Here is an 18,319-nt window from a genome sequence, read left to right as displayed (position 1 = left end):
CGAAGAAACTTTAACATCCATATAAAATTTCCATTGCGCAAAAAGGTTCCTAATAGTGGGGAAAAACGTATTATCTTTAGATAATTAATATGTTATTCACAATAAGGGAAAAAATGGTTATTTTAAGAGCTGTTCACTGAGAGGGGAACCAAAACTGGTTCTTCTATGGCATCACAGTAGAAAAAAAACTTTTGATAATTTTATTTTTAAGAATAGGCAACTGAGAATCAGAAAGTGCCCAAATATATATTTAAAAAAAAAAAATAGTTTTCTTTTTGCAAACCTAAAAACTACATATTATTGTGAAAAAATTTGCTTGAAATTCTAGTCACTGGGTTGATATTCTGTTATGAAATGCAATCATTCATTCACATACAGTTTCACGAGTGATTTAAGTGAACAAATATTTTTTAGGGCTAAAACCTGACATGTCCCTCCCTCAGTTTGTTCTGAAAGAGCTGAGCAGATGCAAAAGCGATCGATTCCGCCATAGCTGGTGGAAGAAATGCTGACAAGATTTGTGGTAGCTCAACTAACATCTCCGGATCAGGTGGAGAGACCAAAAGGAGGAGATCGGAGGTCATTCTGGGTGATGGCAGACACACAGAGCCAGAACGCAGCTTTGACACAGGCTTTGGAAAGCATTCACCCTCGGCTGACCCTCCTCTGTCCAGACGTGAGGACCCACGGAGGTGAGCCGCACATCGCCGGAACCAGCCGGCCTCTCCACGCTCACTGCATCCTGTCAAAGAGGAATCTGATACTCACACACAGTTTGCAAACAAAGCAGGCCTGGAACAGGGGCTACCTGCAGGGTGATATAGCAGCAAGAGAACCGTGCAATGCATGTGCTATATCATTCAGACACAGAGCGGGAGAATGAATGAGAAATGAGAGGAGGAAGAGATAGAGAGATAGAGACACAAGACTAACAGAATGAGTTTGAGGGTGTTCTATGTGTTTATGCATGCTATATTTTACAACAATTTACAACCTTTTTAAAAGTTTTGGCTCTGTAAGATTTTTTTATGTTTTAATAAAAGCATTTATTTGAAATATAAATATTTTGCAACTGTCTTTACTGTCACTTTTGATCAATTCAATGCATCCTTGCTAAAAAAAAAAAATAAATCTATTGATCACAAACTTTTTACTAGAGTATATGGAGAACATTAACAATTTCAAAAAATTGAGGAAAATAGCACCAAGTTTATAACATTTGCTCCAAATACATTTAACTGTAAATATATACATTAGCAGTTCCTATATGGATTCAGTATAGGGATAGAAATATATTAAAATGATAAGATAAATTAACAATAATTTTTATATAGCCTACTATTTTGATTAAATAAATGAATGAACAAAAAAATTAATCATTTTTAACGCTTTATATCGATGGAACTCTCAACTTCTCGTATGCATGGATCCAATGTCAAGACTGTGAATTTATGGAATGCTGCTTTTGACATTGAGTCAAATTTTTTAACATCTATATGTAATTTTATTTATTTGTATTTTTTTTATTTTTTTATTACATTCTATGTTTGTATTATTATTATTTTTTTCCTGAAGTCTACCAGGGGTGGGATGGGTTGGGATTGGGTTATAGATTTGTAGTTACTTTTTGCTTTGTATTTTTGTGTTTCTTGACTTTAAAAAAGGAAACTCAATAAACAGTTGTTAACAAAAAAATCCTTTTTAACACTACACGACAATTTCGGCATATAATATACAGTATGAATATATATATATATATATATATATATATATATATATATATATATATATATATATATATATATAAATGGGCTAATTATTACATTTAATAGTGTTATTAACATCTGCTTATAACAATATTACCGATATATTGTGAATATCAAGAATTTATTAAAATATATGCATCACAAACTTCATTACATTTAAAACTATTTTAATATAGATTAATTCACGATCTAAAATGCAAGTAATTTTTTTACATTTTCTGTAGATAACATCTAGGAAATACATTATATAATGCCTGCATGCAAAAGTCACTGCCATGTTGCTAGTTATGTTATGCCAAAGTAAGCATGCCACATAGCAATTACACATAGCACTTCAGTAAAAATACTGTCAAAATGCACACACAAAAATGCAATGTCCAATTGAGCCTAAAGAAGACTGCTGTGAGAAACTTTCTTTCATTTTAGCTTAACCTTTATATCCATTACTTAAATCTTTCCAGGTCATCTAATCATAATTTAAAAGCTTTTAGGACTGGTATTTTAAGTGTTACCCTTATTAAAATGCTAAAAAGTAGCTAATCCCATAACAAAAATCATTGTGTTTGATGTGCTTCATGGTTCAAATCATTAGGATTCCACATGTAGGATATATGTGGCCACCAGAAGCATTCCAGCAGTACGGCTGTGTTTGGTAGATTGTTTAGGAGCCGTGGGGCGAGCAGGTAGGCAGTGTTTTAAAGGAAGTCATTTGTTCAGGCAGACTGGAAATGTGGAAGAATGGAAACCTGAGCATTCTCTCAAGATGACCTTATAGATACAGCTAGACCTAAAAGCTCTACAATGGCAAAGCTTGTGCTTTTAATGGCACACGTGTGCAGAGGAAATACTTTTATTGAGGTTGGGGGGAAAAACTCTCACGAAACTGTCACAGAAATATAGAGAAATAGAAATGTTCACACTGAAAGAAGAATGAAAATGCTGTTTTATAAGGAAAATATTACGATTCTTAACTTAAAATTTACTCAATTTATCAACAGTAAATTAAAGAATCTTTCTGATACTGTTATGAACATACGGTTCTGGTTTAATTGTAAAACAGTATAATATATAGCAAGAGACTAAATACTAATTAGCATAACCATGGAAATGGTAAGATGCAATATTAGATATGAAAAGAAGACTAGAAGAATGAAACCATTACACCTGAGACAATAATATAGCTTAAGCAAAGTCTCATTAGTAACTGCATTTCAACCAATGGTCAGCTGTCAGCAACCATTTCAAAGCAATCCTCTATCCTGACAGAAACCACAGTGGTCATTAGCTCACTGTTCAGTAACACAACTGAAGTTTCAGCAAAGAGAGACAGGCAGCCTACTTTCTACAACAATCCAGGTCTTTTCCTGTCACGAATCAATTACCCATGTGTGCAACTACCCATATGCCATTTAAGAAAAGTGGAAGCAATTACATGGAATAGCTTAAGTGACTCCATGCGTACAACATCCATGAATAATACTAATAAACCTCGCAAAGGCCATATTTTAAATGGCTCCCTGAATTCCGCTGTAATTCACTGCTATGAATATGTCTTTCATGGGATCAAATGTAAGATAATGTCTAGAAGAAGAAGAAAAATGCTTCATGGTTTTTGAGCTTTTTTTTACACTGTCATACCTATGGACTGTTAATATTGTATTATAATATTCAATCTTAATATATAAGGTTTTCATGGAGTTTTATGGCACCCCATTCATTCTGAAGCAACTTGAAGAGACACAATATGCAACATGGGCATCTCTCTCTCTCTCTCTCTTTCTCTCTCTTTCTCTCTCTCTCTCTCTCTCTCTCTCTCTCTCTCTATGATAAGAAATTGGGATATAAAGGGAAGAAAGAGTGAAAAATAAGTTAGAGTTAAATCTGAATGATCAACTTCTACTGTGTCACAGTGGCCTCAGACTGTACACTATATTGTACACAAAATGGCAAAAGCATTTGAAAATTGCCAGTTACAATCTGGCTTATTCTCAGGACCCATCCCAATTGTCACCCTCAGGTCTCAGAGTCCATACTTATGTGACGTAACACCAGCTAGACTGTTGCACCGTTCACAGAGACAAACTACCAATAAGCTAATCTGACATTTTGTGAATTCATATTGCCATATGGTAGTAGCCAGACCAGAAACCCAGCACAAGATTGTATGTAACATGTTTTTAAAACTATGGTTTGATTGCTTCCTTCCTCGAAAGCGATTGAGTTTTACAAGAAGTCATTTGGAGCTGTATCCAATGCGAGACACTCATGGCCACATGTTAGTGGCCAGCTCCAGCTAATGAAAGGTGTAATGTTGCATTATAAATCTACGCATGGAAAACACAAGCACAGAGTCTGAATTCTGCGGTCAATTGGACGTCCGTCTAACATTTATTGTGTACACTGTTGTTAATATTTGTACTTTGATGCTAAACAATAAATTAGCAGATGTCTGATAATGTTCTTTATGCAAAGGTTTCATCTGAGTTATATTTAGTTAGTGATGCTTGCCAATTCTAACAACCCCCCCCCCCCCCCCAATGTACTTCCATCAACTCCCTAGAAACAACTAAGAACATTAGCAACACCATAGCAACCACACACAATTCTAAATTCTCCCAAGAAACCACTCAGAAACTTAGCAACCCCCTAGTAGCAACCACCCATGATGCTTTAGTTGCGCCCTAGAAAATGCATAATCAGCAACAGACCATCAAACACAACCTTTTCAATAACTCCTTAGAAATCACTCAGAGCATCCTATCAACACCCTAGCAACCCCTACAGGAACTCACTAGAAAACACCACCCCCAATGTTTGAAAAATCCCTTAAAAATTAGTCAGATCACTTAAGTAGCAGTCTAGCAAAACTCTAGAAACCACTCACAACTTCCTAGTAACTTCCTATAGCTCAGAAGCTTGGTAACTGCCTAACAACCACCCAAAATGTTCTAGTAACTCCATAGAAACCACTCAGAACCTTACCAACCAACCAAAAGGCTCTAATATCTAGCATCTCCCTAGAAACTATGATAAACTTTATCAACCTCTGCAACCACCCACAACATTCTCAAACAACTCCTTAAAAAACACCCAGAACACATAGTAACTACTTAGCAACCCTCTAACAACTCCTCGTAAACCACTCAGAAACTTATGCCACCACCCATAATGTTCTAGCATCTTCCTAGAAACTATGCAGATCTTAGCAACCACCCAAAACAGTCTAACAACTCCCGTTAAACCACTCAGAAGAGTTTAGCAGCCAGCCAGCAACCCCCCAGCAACCACCAACAAAATTCTAGTAACTTAGGAACTACACAGTATTTTAGCAACCCCCAACATCACATTGTTCTAGAAAGTCCACAGAAACCCCTCAGAACACCTTAGCAACACCCTGGCAACTACAACACAACATTCTAGCAATGCATAGCAAACATGTTAGCACATCTGATTTGTATGGAAATAATCAAAGGAATTGTTATCTGAAAATGTCAAAATCGAGTTTAATTTTACACATAAAAAAAATTGTACAATAAAATTCAATGTATTTGTGCTATTCTGCAAAGTAATCATTGTGTAGCCTACTAACCTCGCTTCTGTAAGAACAGTGAAGATATAAAGTCTTTGTGAAGTCTTTGAAAACGGGTACAGTCAAATCCCCTGATAGCTATCTGCCAGAGCAGCGCTTTATAGACAGACTGTGTTGAAAGAGGCGAATGGGACATTTGTCAACATTAAGCCCTCAGAAAGCAAGGTCAGACATATCTCCACAGCTTCACTAACAACCGTCTTTCGCTCTTAATTAAAAAGAAATGCACAAAGGGAATGGTGGACATTAAAACCTTGCAATGACACGCACATTCAAACATCTGAACAGCTGGTAGATATGTATTTCTGCCTAATGGCCCAGAATTTAGCCAGCAGGCACAAGCGAGCACGTTCACCCTTAACTAGTCCCTCTGGAATAAGATGATCACATAAAACCATCCTACTGTCTGTCAGCAAAACCATCACTCAATGAGATAATCAGCATGGCATTTACATTACCATTCAATATGCGTGATGGCTGAACAAAGTCCCGCTCTATTCCAGTCACATGCCGTGATATAAATAGCACAATTATCTTGAACAATAAAAAGCATCTAAGAAAGATGGTCTCATACATATGCATGGAGAGCAGTTAATTTATTTTCACTTTCTTCATTTCTCGCACACTTAAAGAGTTAAAGTGCATCAAATTATAATAAAATATATTATTTAAAAAACTAAAAACGCATCAGTCAAAATGATTAAACATAAAACATGTAAAAATATCACTTTACAATATGGTTCCATTCCTTAACATTAGTTAATGCATTAGGAATCACAAACTAACAATGACAATTAATTCTGAGGTATTAATCTAACGTTAATTTCCACATTAGAAACCAACATAATAACACTAATTTTTAATCTTAAGTTGTATAAATAAATAAAACTTGAATGTATCATGAACTAATATGAATTAACAATGAACAATAGTACTTTTATAAATTAACATTAACCTAGACAAAACGTGTTAAAATCATTTTTAACATCTTATGTTGTATAAATAAATAAAACCTTTGTTAATGTATCATAAACAGATTTGAATTAATAATAAACAGTATTTTATAAATTCACATAAATGGTGTTTAAAAAATGACAGCAATGGTGTAGTATTCTATGATAAATAGTTCTATGGTGTAGACATTTTTTACACTATCTGATTTAACTATGTAACAGAATAAGAAAAAAAATGCTTTTATATGCTATGTTCACAGATTTAGCAATTATATGAGTTTTTCAGTAAAATCCAGAATTTAGCCTTTTTCATTTGATACTAAATCATAAGTTCTCTTAAAATATAGTAGATACCACTGTCTATTTACTAATGTATTGCTTCTCCACCTGAGCTATGATATTGCACAAGGGCAATAACTTCTCGGTCAGCCTGCAGGGCTTGTGTCTGGATAACCCTGTCATATCAACCTTCATAACATTGGATTCACCAAATCTCGGATGTTCTCGGTGCGATCAACACTTGCAGCCGCCACAGTCTTGTTACCAGGGCAATAAATCTCAGACAAAGACAAATAAAACTAAAGCTACGTAATTTAACAAACCCCAAAAACAGTAGAATCATTATAAATTGTCGGAATCAGAGGGTTTTAACTCACAGTGGATGTTGGCAGAGGAGTCTTGAGACCCGAGATGCACCATCCAATATCCTGTGAGAACGAGACATGAACCTGGATGAGAGTAAAGCCCATGAAATTGTGTCTGATGGTAGTTGTGTATGCCACACCCAATCTCTCTCACACACAACACACACACACACACACACACACACACAAAATAGATGAAGGGACCCTCCTAGTTACAGCTCTAAATTGGGCGCAAGGCTGCAGGTCTCAAGGGCTGATGATGGTGTAACCCCACCTGAGTACACGCTGACGTCAAGGCTCTCTTGAACTTGGGATTAATATCAACCCCTCAGTGTGTTTGTGCAGGAGTAAAGGGGAGGTGCGAATTGAGCTCTGCAGAAATGCGCGCATTCGTTCCAACAGAACAATATGATACATCACATTTGCAATAACGAAGCTTCATATGGGAGAGTGCAATTCCGGGGATGTTAGCCAGACTCTGCAGGTGAGAGCTCGTCTGGAAGGCCAGTCTGCTTGCTGAAGGGGGGGCGGAAGGAAATGTGCAGTAATTAGCATGAAAGTCAGACAGAGTGGGTCCAGTTGACTTGAGTGTGTTATATCCATTTTCATCGTTTCCTTAAAGAATCGCAATAAATATATTCCAAAGATCGCAGGGTCCATCATCTGGAATGTTACGCAGAAAATCGCTCAGTTCCAAGAGCTGAGCGGAGGCGCATCCAAGTTAAGCATTCCTATCGCTTAGAACACAAAAGTGTTTTATTGCTTGTGCACGGTCAGGACAAGAGAGAGCATATTTAAATGACATGACCTTTATGCATTCTTAATATAATTTATATTGTTTAAAAATTGCCATTGGACGAAGAACAAAAGTAAATACACCGCCCACTTCTTGTCAGTCAGCCATAACAAATGCACAGAGCTCCAGTATAACCAATGCAACTGATATCGACAGTCAACATAATTTTGATATATTCAACTCTTAGCACTTAAGAGATCATTTTAGTTCACCAAAAAATAAGATTTGATGTAAAAACAACTTACATTTTTGGCTTCAGAAGACTTGTAGTCCATTGCAATGCAGCACAAGTATGGACTACTATTAGAAGTTTACAGTCAAAATCTCTCAAAAGTAGAGTAACATTCTGTTAATCATCTCATTTTGTGTTTCAGAGAAGAATAAAATATCATATGCATTATGAACAACCTCGGGAAATGTTCAGTATATCAAAACACAAACATGGGCTTCACAATTACATTAGGCTTTTTTTTTTGTATTTAAAAATGATTGGAAATTTGACTTCAAGCTATTCATGGCTACTGGCACCTTAGAGGCTTGTGGGGAAAGTTTGAGCTGCTGATTAATATCCAAGCCTCGAACCTGATCCTTTTAATCAATGCAAGCTCATTTGAACTTTATAAAAATGTAATTTGCAACAAAAAATAATATAACGGTCTGTTCATTTTTCATTACAGCCGCTGGGAGAAACGATTTCCTTCAGAAAATGTTTACTGAGAAAAATATACTGAAGTTACCATATTTAGCCACAGTAAACAAACACATCATCATCCATCCCACCATTTTAATGGAGTGGTGGAATAGTCTATTGCAAAAATTGCAGAGCTAGTCCACAAAATATCATTAAAGCTTTATTAAACAGATTACTCCTGGAAATAGGAAAAGGACATCTGGCTTGATGCCATTTATAAACGTAAGACTGAAAGAGTTTTATGTATAGTTTAATCAAACACACATTTGGTCTACACACCGAATTCTCTCAGGGTCATTTCCTGTATCGATTTAAAACTGCACACACAAGGACATGACCTCTCCTGCGGCTCTCATGAACGAGGAAAAAAATGGGCAGGAAATTATTTTTCTGGTTGAAAATCTTTGGAACTTTTCACCACCCTCGCAATATTAATATGAATTAGTGCGGCAACACTAAATGAACATGAATATGCAATTTTTTCTACCCAAAAACATCCATCATTCCTGTGGCAGACCATGTAACCTTGACTTGTAAACAGGCACAAAAAAAAGCTTTCCTCAACTAAAAGTCCTGATTCTAGATTGAAGGGCATTTCTATGCACAAGCAGCATAACCCGGGGTCATTCGATTTGGATTTCTTTAAAGAGCTGTCAGCCTGTGAGGAAATGCATTTCCCTTTTTTTAATAGATCATATCTGAAGTCTAAAATATATGTGTCCTTCTCCACCTTAACATTTAACCTTCATGAGACATGCAACAGGCCTGGGAATTTAAATTTAGTTTCAACTTTACTCAAGTTTTGCATGCAATGGCATTTTTCCTATGATTCACTGAGCCAGCAGCCCTTGGTGAAAATGCCAATTATCACGACTCGACTGATAACTTAATAGGGAAAGATTCCCAAAAAATAGAAAAAATTCTGTCATCATTTACTCGGATGGATGGATGGATGTATGGATGGATGTATGGATGGATGTTTGGATGGATGCTTAAGAAAAGGGCAAAAAAAAGGGCAAAATTTATTTTTGTGCTCCACAGAATATGGAAAGTAACACTAAGGGTTGGAATGACAATTACAGGGTGAGTAATTGATGACATATTTTTAGGTGAACTCACACTTTAATAATTTAAAGGCTTTGTTGTCCTTTACATTTTTTAAGGAATAAGAACACTAGATATTTTATCCATATGCGAGTGATTACACAAAAACAGCATGTGAAAAGGAAAACAAAAAAACCCTGATATCCTTCTATATTCCATCCGGAGCGATTGCTCTGTTTATTATTGCAGGAAGTCAGGCAATCAATGATGGGAAATAAGAGCTGCTTCAGGGCTGTACTGTCCAATAACATAGTACATATAGGCCTAACAAGGAACCGTCATAGGGATGTGTGTTTATTGAATGCACGTCCGGAGATCGGGAGTACTAGTGGATATATAGTATCTGATGGACAAAGCTTTACTGTTCTATGACCACATGTGATTGAAAAGACCCATTATTCACCATATGAATTCAAACAGGTATTCCTGAGATACTTTCATGTCAATACTTGTACTCCCAAAATATAAACATTTGTCATTATTTAATAACCCTCAAAAGCTGTGTAATATTTTCTGTGGAGCACAAAAAGAGAAAATTTGAAGTTCATAGCGACTGTCAAGCTCCAAAATGGATAAAAATAACCAAAAAAGTATTGTACAGTTAGAAGTAGAAAGGATGTGCCCAATTAGAATAACATGAAAGTAAATAAGGACAGAATTTTAATTTTTGTGTGTACTACTCCTTTAGATAAAAAAATTAAAAAAATTCTGGGAATAGGAAATTTTAAGTAGGTACCTTCTACAGAAAAAAATCCTGATCCAGCAGAGAATACCTGTCATATGTTCTCTCCCATCCCTCCACCTCGGTCACAGGATATCCTAACACAGGAAAAGGCTAAATGTTGCCTTGACAACAGTAGCATGAATCATCCAGGGTTACTGTAGTATCCTGCTGAGGGCTTCCTGTACCGGACCATCAGGCTTCAGTCGATGACCTTTTATCTGCGGAACAGCATGATGGCCTGTGCAGTCTTTTCCTGGTCCTCCTGTCGGCACAGGGTGGACATCTGAATGCATTCAATATTTATTTGATTTTTGCACAGTATTTGTTATTTTACAGGGTCTACTAAAAAACCAAGGGAAATTACTAATTATTGTAAAAAAAAAAGTTTGAGGACAGACTGGAAGAGGAAGTCAGGTCATGTGATGAGTAAAAGGAAATGAGAGGGAGGAGGAAATATGATGCTGTGACAGCAGTAAAATAAAAGCTTTTGCGGGAAAGGAAGGCAGGGGTGTGAGAGTCTGATGCGATTAGTTCATGAACAACCATCAACCCTGCATGTACATTTGACATTTGACGTAAATTAGTCGTATTAGAACATCAGAACAGAAGAATGTGTCTCTCAACAGAACAACTCCCTGTTTCTGATCTCACAAATGTACAATGTGCGCCATATCTCACAATATGGAATCAGATCATTCCAGAGAAAAAAAAAAGTAGAGTTCTGAGAATACATAAATACATGTTTAGTCTCTCATAATTACAGCCTTGCCTTCCTTCAAACTTTATGATCATTGATACATCCATGAGCATGTACCCACATACAAAAGATGCATTTAAAGGAGCCACAGGCATGTACAATACCAATCTAAAGTTTACACACGTGACAGAATTTTTCATGATCATAAAGACGATTTGATTTGGGCTGTCAAAATTAACGTGAAATAAACATTTTCAGTTTAATATTTTAAAAATAATTAACAGCACCTGTACATGATCACGCTATCATTCATTCAAGTGCTATTAAATTAGAAAGAAGCAGAAAGAAGCACTAATTAGAAAGAAGCAGTCAAGCAACAGGAGGTGACTAAGTGTTTTGTATCTTTTTCTTATTTGATTTAAAGTGCAGTTGTAGTTACTAGGAAACAGTGTTTGTTTAGCTCACGAGCTGAAATCTCGTTGGTGAAGTCTTGTTTGTTTGCATTTAGTCACAAAATAAACAGTTTTGCTAGTAAGGCGTTTCAGCTGTGTTCAAAAACGACATTTCAGGCGAGTATAAAGCAAGTAGTATACCGCCGCAGCCCTCGTGTGAAGACCGAAGAGTGTAAAGACCAGCGACTTTACCTGCGCTACTCCACCAAGCAAGGACACCGACAAGGCACTTGAGAATTATTTTCTTGTTGTTTACTTCTACAGAACTTTTCTTCTCATCTTTCTATTTGGGACCTCTCTTTCACTATCGGTTTTCAAATCAGCACAATCCTAGCAACCTGCGTACCTTTCCTGTGTCTTCTAGTACTTTATTCTCTTTTCCCATCGGTCTCTGGAATTGCCAGTCTGCTGTAAACAAAGCTGATGAAATTCATTACATCTATTTCTAGTCATTCAGGTCTCAGCCTATTGGCCCTGACTGAGACCTGGATTAGACCAGAGGACACTGCCACACCTGCTGCCCTCTCCACTAACTTCACTTTCTCACACACCCCTCGCCTGACCGGAAGGGGTGGAGGTACTGGTCTTCTCATCTCAAACGATTGGAAATTTTATCCTTTACCACCTCTGTGTGATAACAGCTCATTTTAATCACATTCAATTACCATTACTAGGCCTATTAAAATCAATTTTGTAGTTGTATCGTCCACTAGGTCCACTTGGCAGTTTCTTGAAGGAGTTGGATGTGCTACTCTCATCCTTCCCTGAGGATGGTACTTCTCTCGAAGTTCTTGGATACTTCAACATCCACCTAGAAAAACCCCAGGCTGCTGATTTCCACACTCTGCTTGCCTCATTCGACCTCAAACGAGTATCAACTTCGGCTACTCACAAATCAGGTAACCAATTAGACCTTATTTACACGCGCTACTGCTCAACTGACCATACACTGGTCACTCCACTGCACACCTCAGATCACTTCCTCATCACTCTTAACCTCAACCTGCCTCAGAACACAACACACACTCCTCCACAGGTCACATTTCAGCAAAATCTACGCTCACTCTCACCCTCTCGCCTATCCTCTTTGGTCTCATCCACACTTACTCCACCTGATCAGCTCTCAACACTAGATACTAACAGTGCAACTGATACTCTTTTCTCCACTTTAACATCCTGCTTGGACAACTTCTGCTCCCTTTCCTCCAGGCCACAAACTGACACACACACATCTTACCAGCTAACACAAACATTCTACCCTCCTTCTCTCTGCTTCCAGAGGCAGAAGTCTCCAAACTCGTCCTTTTCAATCGCCCTTCTACCTGTCCGCTTGATCCTATTCCCACTAATCTACTTCAAGCCATTTCTTCCTCAGTTGTACCCGCACTCACGCACATCATAAACACCTCTCTTCACACTGGTACTTTTCCCACAGCATTTAAGCAGGCTCAGGTAACCCCACTGCTTAAGATACTCACTCTGCATCCAGCACATCTGGAAAATTACAGACCGGTATCCCTTCTACCATTCGTTGAAAAAACACTTGAACGAGTTGTTTTCAACCAGATCTCTTCCTTTCTTACACAGAACCTCCTCCTGGACAACAACCAGTCTGGTTTCAAAAGCTGACACTCAACTGAGACTGCCCTGCTCTCTGTAATTGAAGCTCTGAGACTGGCAAGAGCATCTTCCAAATCCTCAGATCTCATTCTGCTGGATCTGCCTTTGACACAGTTAACCATCCTCCTGTCAATTTTAAAGATGAAGGGCATCTCGGGAACTGCACAACAATGGTTCAAGTCTTACCTCTCAGGTAGGCCCTTCAGGGTGTCGTGGAGGGAAGAAGTATCTAAGACCCAACATCTAGCTACTGGGGCGCCTCAGGGCTCAGTGCTTGGGCCAATTCTCTTCTCCATCTACATGACATCACTAGGATCTGTGATTCAGAAACATGGCTTTTCCTATCACTGCTACGCTGATGACACATAACTCTACCTCTCATTCCAGCCCCGTGATCCGACGGTTGCTGCTTGCATCTCAGCCTGCCTGACGGACCACCACCTTCAACTAAACCTTGTGGTCCCGGACAACCCAACACTACACCAAAACTTCTCCATTCAGCTAGGGTCGTCATCCATAACTCCATCAAGGTCAGCCAGGAACCTTGGAGTTGTGATTGATGATCAATTGAACTTTACAGACCATATTGCTAGAACTACCCAGTCCTGCAGATTTGCATTATACAACATTAGGAGGATCAGACCCGTCCTATCAAGCACTTGTTCTATCCAGACTGGACTATTGTAATGCTCTCCTATCGATGACTAAAATAGTTTAAGATTAAGTTGTTCCCAACTTCAGCTGTTTCTATAAATTTGTAACTAGATTTTTAAAAGATTTAGTTAGAAAGAGAATCAGGAAAAATAACTAACAAGTAGCAAAACCTAATATAATAAATCATAAAATAATATATTACCAAATAACACTGTGTAAAACAAGTCTCAAACGAACAAGGGAAAAGTTCAGTGGAACTATAGCGCTCATAACTGAGTGGAGAATTAGTGAAATGAGCCATGGGAGATGGAAAATCAGTCCCTGGATACCAAAAGAAACTGTTATTGTTTTTAGATCAGTGAGGTGTTTAAAGCCGGAGGGGTAAGACTCTCTCTTCCTCTTCCTCTCTTGAGAAAGTGGTGGTATATTGCACAGGTGGCAGTAGTTAACAGCAGGGGTGAGCTGATCTGTTTTTACACACTCTCTCTGTTTGTCTTTCTGCCTTTCACTCCATCTACACCGCAAGTGATGCAACAAGCTAAAAAATTTCCACTCTAATCATCTGAGCTTTTTATTGAAATACATGTTGGGGATTGGAAACCCTTAAGAACATTGTTCAATGTGAAATTGATAAAGCTGTTGTCAGTTGCTTGTTATACAGCACGCCATCATCAAGTAACAAGAGAAAAGAAATAAAAACTACTATTTCGGACAGCTGTGTAGGCGATTGGCTTTCAAGCAGGTGTTACGGTGATGATTTGCACAGACAGGAGAACACTGGTCACTCTGTCCGTTAGAGAAAAAAAACAGTGGCACTAAACACAGCGGCAGGAGTGGTAAAACTATTAGGTCAGTGTGTTTGAGAGGGGTAAAGCAGGACTAACGTTATTCTAACAGCTCTCGGGTCATTAGCACTCTGCGGGGAAACCAGCAGGAGAGCGTTTCACAAGACCAACCTCAGCACACACACCTGAACTCGTATCCAGTAAGATACAGAGATGACAATCTGACCAGTGGCCCATGGATCTCTGTGAGAACAGGTCAGGCTTTGGTGAAAGCGAATGGAGATTCCATTTGAATGTCTCATCTGGAAAAGACAGATACGCACAGATGTACATACATCATTCTGAGGTTTGAGCCCTATAGCTGTGTGTATGTTTAAATGCAGGGAAAAGACAGCAAAAAGAGAAAAAATAAAATTAATAGAAGTGCTAAAATAAATATCCAATGATAGCAAATCACAGTTTTAATTTGTTTTAAAGGTATAATCCATCCAAATTCACCCTCATGTCATTCCAAACCTGTATTTATTTATTTTTCTCATAATATAAAAATTAAATCCATGCGTGCTCCAAATAAACAGAATACAATAAAAAATAAAAATGCTTCATTCAAAGTCTTCTTAAGCTGTAGGACACCTTTATTTGGCTGAAATGTAAGTACTTATTTACTAACAAATATGTAAAAAATAATCTGCCAAATATCTGAAATCGTATTAGGAGCCATTTTTAGAAAATAAATCAAATAAAATAAAAGATAATAAATAAAAATGTTATAAAATAAAATTCTTTTTCAAACATTCAATTAAAGTTAAAATAAAAAGTGAAATGAAATAAAGCTTTGAAATCGTATTAGGAGCCACTTTCAATAAAATTAAATAGAATAATAAAAAATAATAAAACTTATTCAAAGAAAAGAATAACTTGAATGTCTCTTTCAAGGCTTGAAAAATTTGACATGGGTTGTATTGACTATAACTTTATGTTTTTTGTTGTCCTTGGAGCCTGACAGCCTTGGTCACTATGAACTATCACTTATTAATAAAAAAAACTGCATTTTCAATTGAAAAATAACAGCATACAGGTTTCTAACGACATGAGGGTCAGTAAATGATGACAGAATTGTCATTTTTGGCTGAACAATTCCTTTAATGATTAAATGTTACAGACCATTACCCTTCATGAAGAAGTCATTGCTATTAAATGTTGTAATGCTGCTCATTTAGTCTTAATTCCCACCAGACGCATGTTAAATAAACACTACAGGTTAAAGTCTATTCCAGAACATTGCTCCTGCAGCATCTGGATTGCTCAGTCGGATACGTTTCAGTCATTTAAGGGAGCCCAAAATGAGCTCCAGCACAATGGTGCCTGTCTCCTGAACCGCAAGCGCACAGACAGAAAGTTTCCCTGACATTGACCATTCTCCTCACATCCTGCACATATGCGTGTTTTCATCCGTCACGCCTGGGCCCTGCCACCAACATCTGCAGTCCTGCGGGAGCTGCAAACACAATATAAACCTTTTTGGAACACAGATCCCTGGAGACGGGCTACACTTTTGTCCATCAGACCCAGTTTCCTGAGGAGAAATCTTGAGCCCGGCCACTGAAACCCAATCTGAGTGCGGACGAAGAACAGAGAGCCTCCACCTTCCTCCCCATGAGACGCTTTTTCACCGCTCTTAACCTTTTGAGAACGAGGAAGGAAAACAGCCTATGGTGCATCAAAATAGGATAATTCTTCATTTGGGGGGTAATTTTACTATACTTGAAAGTCTTGAACAATTTAGCCTAACTTTTTCAAACAATGCTTTATTCATGTCATTTATCCCACTATAAATAAAGATCAAAGGTTATGGGCATGATCAAAAAAAGAAAAGAAAACTACTTAAAAACATGTTTTAAAAAAAAAACAATTCTATTATATTTTAAATGATACAAAAAAACTTCACCTAACTTGAAAAATTCCCTATTATGATTGCAATGACGACACTTATAGATACAAAATTCAACTTATTTAAGCTCACATATACTGTACAGTAGTATAACTACTAAAATGGCTTGACATTAACTTTTTTTGCTCCCCAGTCACTGTCGCTAGTGGTTTTCCAAAGTTACTAGCTCCTCAGCATTTTCACTGGACACAGTTTTTAAATACAGTACCATGGGGAAAAACTTCCCTATAAATATTATTTATATTATCTCATAATATGGCAGCAGTTAGGCAGCTGTCACTTTAAGACCTGACACAGATCCATTATACTGTTACACATGCGTTTTCCTTTCTCAACTGTTTACATTCACTTTAAACATAACTGACTGTGTTTACTTGTATACTCACCAAGACCGGCATTTTGACATTATTTTGTGTGTATTTGACAGTTTAAGAGCAATAATCAGCGAAAAATAAATCAATTTAGTACTGAGAGGTGGCTTTATGTGTGCGCACTTTGGGTATGAGCACAAAATCGTGAATGAGTAAAATGATGCGCAATACGCGCAATCCCTACGCCGAAATTCAAGCCCTGTAACACCAACAATATTCGTCTGGAGCAAATGAAACGATGAGTAAGGAGAGGTGTGTTTGTATGTCAACTCGCTGTCTGAGAGATGAGAGAGTGAGAAAGTGCAGCTGGTATCATGTATGTATTCAGTGGAAAATGAGTATTGAAAGCATTTCAGATATTTCAGTATCGATAAAAATCTGTATTTAACAACAACACTACATTGCATTTAGTTTATTATATCAGATGCCTTTTAAAAAAACAGCAATTGAAAAATATTATATATAAAAATTTAACCCAGCAAAGTGGCTAGTAGGAGTAACTGCGTTACACGCCAATGCTGAAATCCACCAGCATTTGGCGGTTGTTAATGTCAAGACCTGACTACTAAGAAATAATTCCAAAGTCATACGAAGTAAAAACCACCGCAGTGTATACTATAGAAATATACAAATATTTAGTGGAGACCACCATTCTAAAGTTAGAAATTATGTAATAGCTACAGGCAAGATAATGTACATCTTACAAACATCTTAAAACAGAGCAGTCAACCAGCTGCGGAACAGAAACTTCACATATCAAAGCAATCTGAGAAAAAGAGATCAAGGAGTCGCACTGATATGATTGGTCAAAAATATGTACCAGTATTCACCCTTAAAATTCTTTAAATGGCCACCAAGTTACTGAAGGCATCAAAAGAACTCAAAAGTCACAAACATTATTATGCAGACAGACTATTGCCAGCCGGCTCATGTTCGCATCCAGACAGTGCGTCTTCAGAGTTAGTGGGATGGGAATAGCTCTGTCACACTAGTGAGAATATACAACCTAGTTTAAGTTACTGGTGCTAATACCAATCTGCCTAGTAATAAGAGCAAGCAATACCACATCTGACTCAGATAAGCCCTGATTATGATGGACATAGGTGCCATTGTTATAGTCAGTGACATGAAATACCCATAGAAAACGATAAATTACTCCATATTGCATCAGTACAGTTATATGTACAGTTACATTAATATTGTGTTATATGGTTTCAGAAAAAAAGATATGCTAAAAAGGAGCCAAGAATAAAAGAAAATATAGAAAAGTACGAACTTTGGTTGGACTTTATTTTACAGTACGTGCACTTTCAATGTACTTACAGTGTACTTAGGCTACCACAAAAGTACTGAGTAGTGTAAGGTAGGCTAACTACACGGGTTAAGTTAAGGTTTAGGGTTAGTACCGATCATTACTACATTAAGTGCATAATATGTTCATGCGAAACAGGACTGTAAAATAAAGTGCAACCCTAACTTTAACCATAATATAATAAATATAATTTTGAAAGAATGAATGAGT

The 18,319-nt window shown here is 37.2% G+C and overlaps 1 protein-coding gene across 5 annotated transcripts in view; it reads right to left on the bottom strand.

The window, feature by feature from the left end:
* Window positions 1-18,319, bottom strand: part of sema3ab (sema domain, immunoglobulin domain (Ig), short basic domain, secreted, (semaphorin) 3Ab) — a 99,736-nt gene that overhangs the window by 58,565 nt on the left and 22,852 nt on the right. For 3 of the 5 annotated variants that reach the window (XM_079620001.1, XM_079620000.1, XM_079620002.1), the window contains 2 exons: window positions 10,317-10,529; window positions 6,965-7,015 (listed from right to left, as the gene is read on the bottom strand). The exons of 1 other annotated variant lie outside the window; for it this stretch is intronic. The gene's annotated coding sequence lies outside the window, so the exon portion shown is untranslated. The remainder of the gene's footprint in view (window positions 1-6,964; window positions 7,016-10,316; window positions 10,530-18,319) is intronic. One more of the 5 variants, XM_079620003.1, reaches the window with a different exon arrangement.

This window comes from Phoxinus phoxinus, assembly GCF_949152265.1.
Source record: "Phoxinus phoxinus genome assembly, chromosome: 8".
NCBI classification, from domain to species: Eukaryota; Metazoa; Chordata; class Actinopteri; order Cypriniformes; family Leuciscidae; genus Phoxinus; species Phoxinus phoxinus.
Note: the sequence above shows the minus strand (reverse complement) of the source record. Positions and strands in the feature narration are given on the sequence as shown.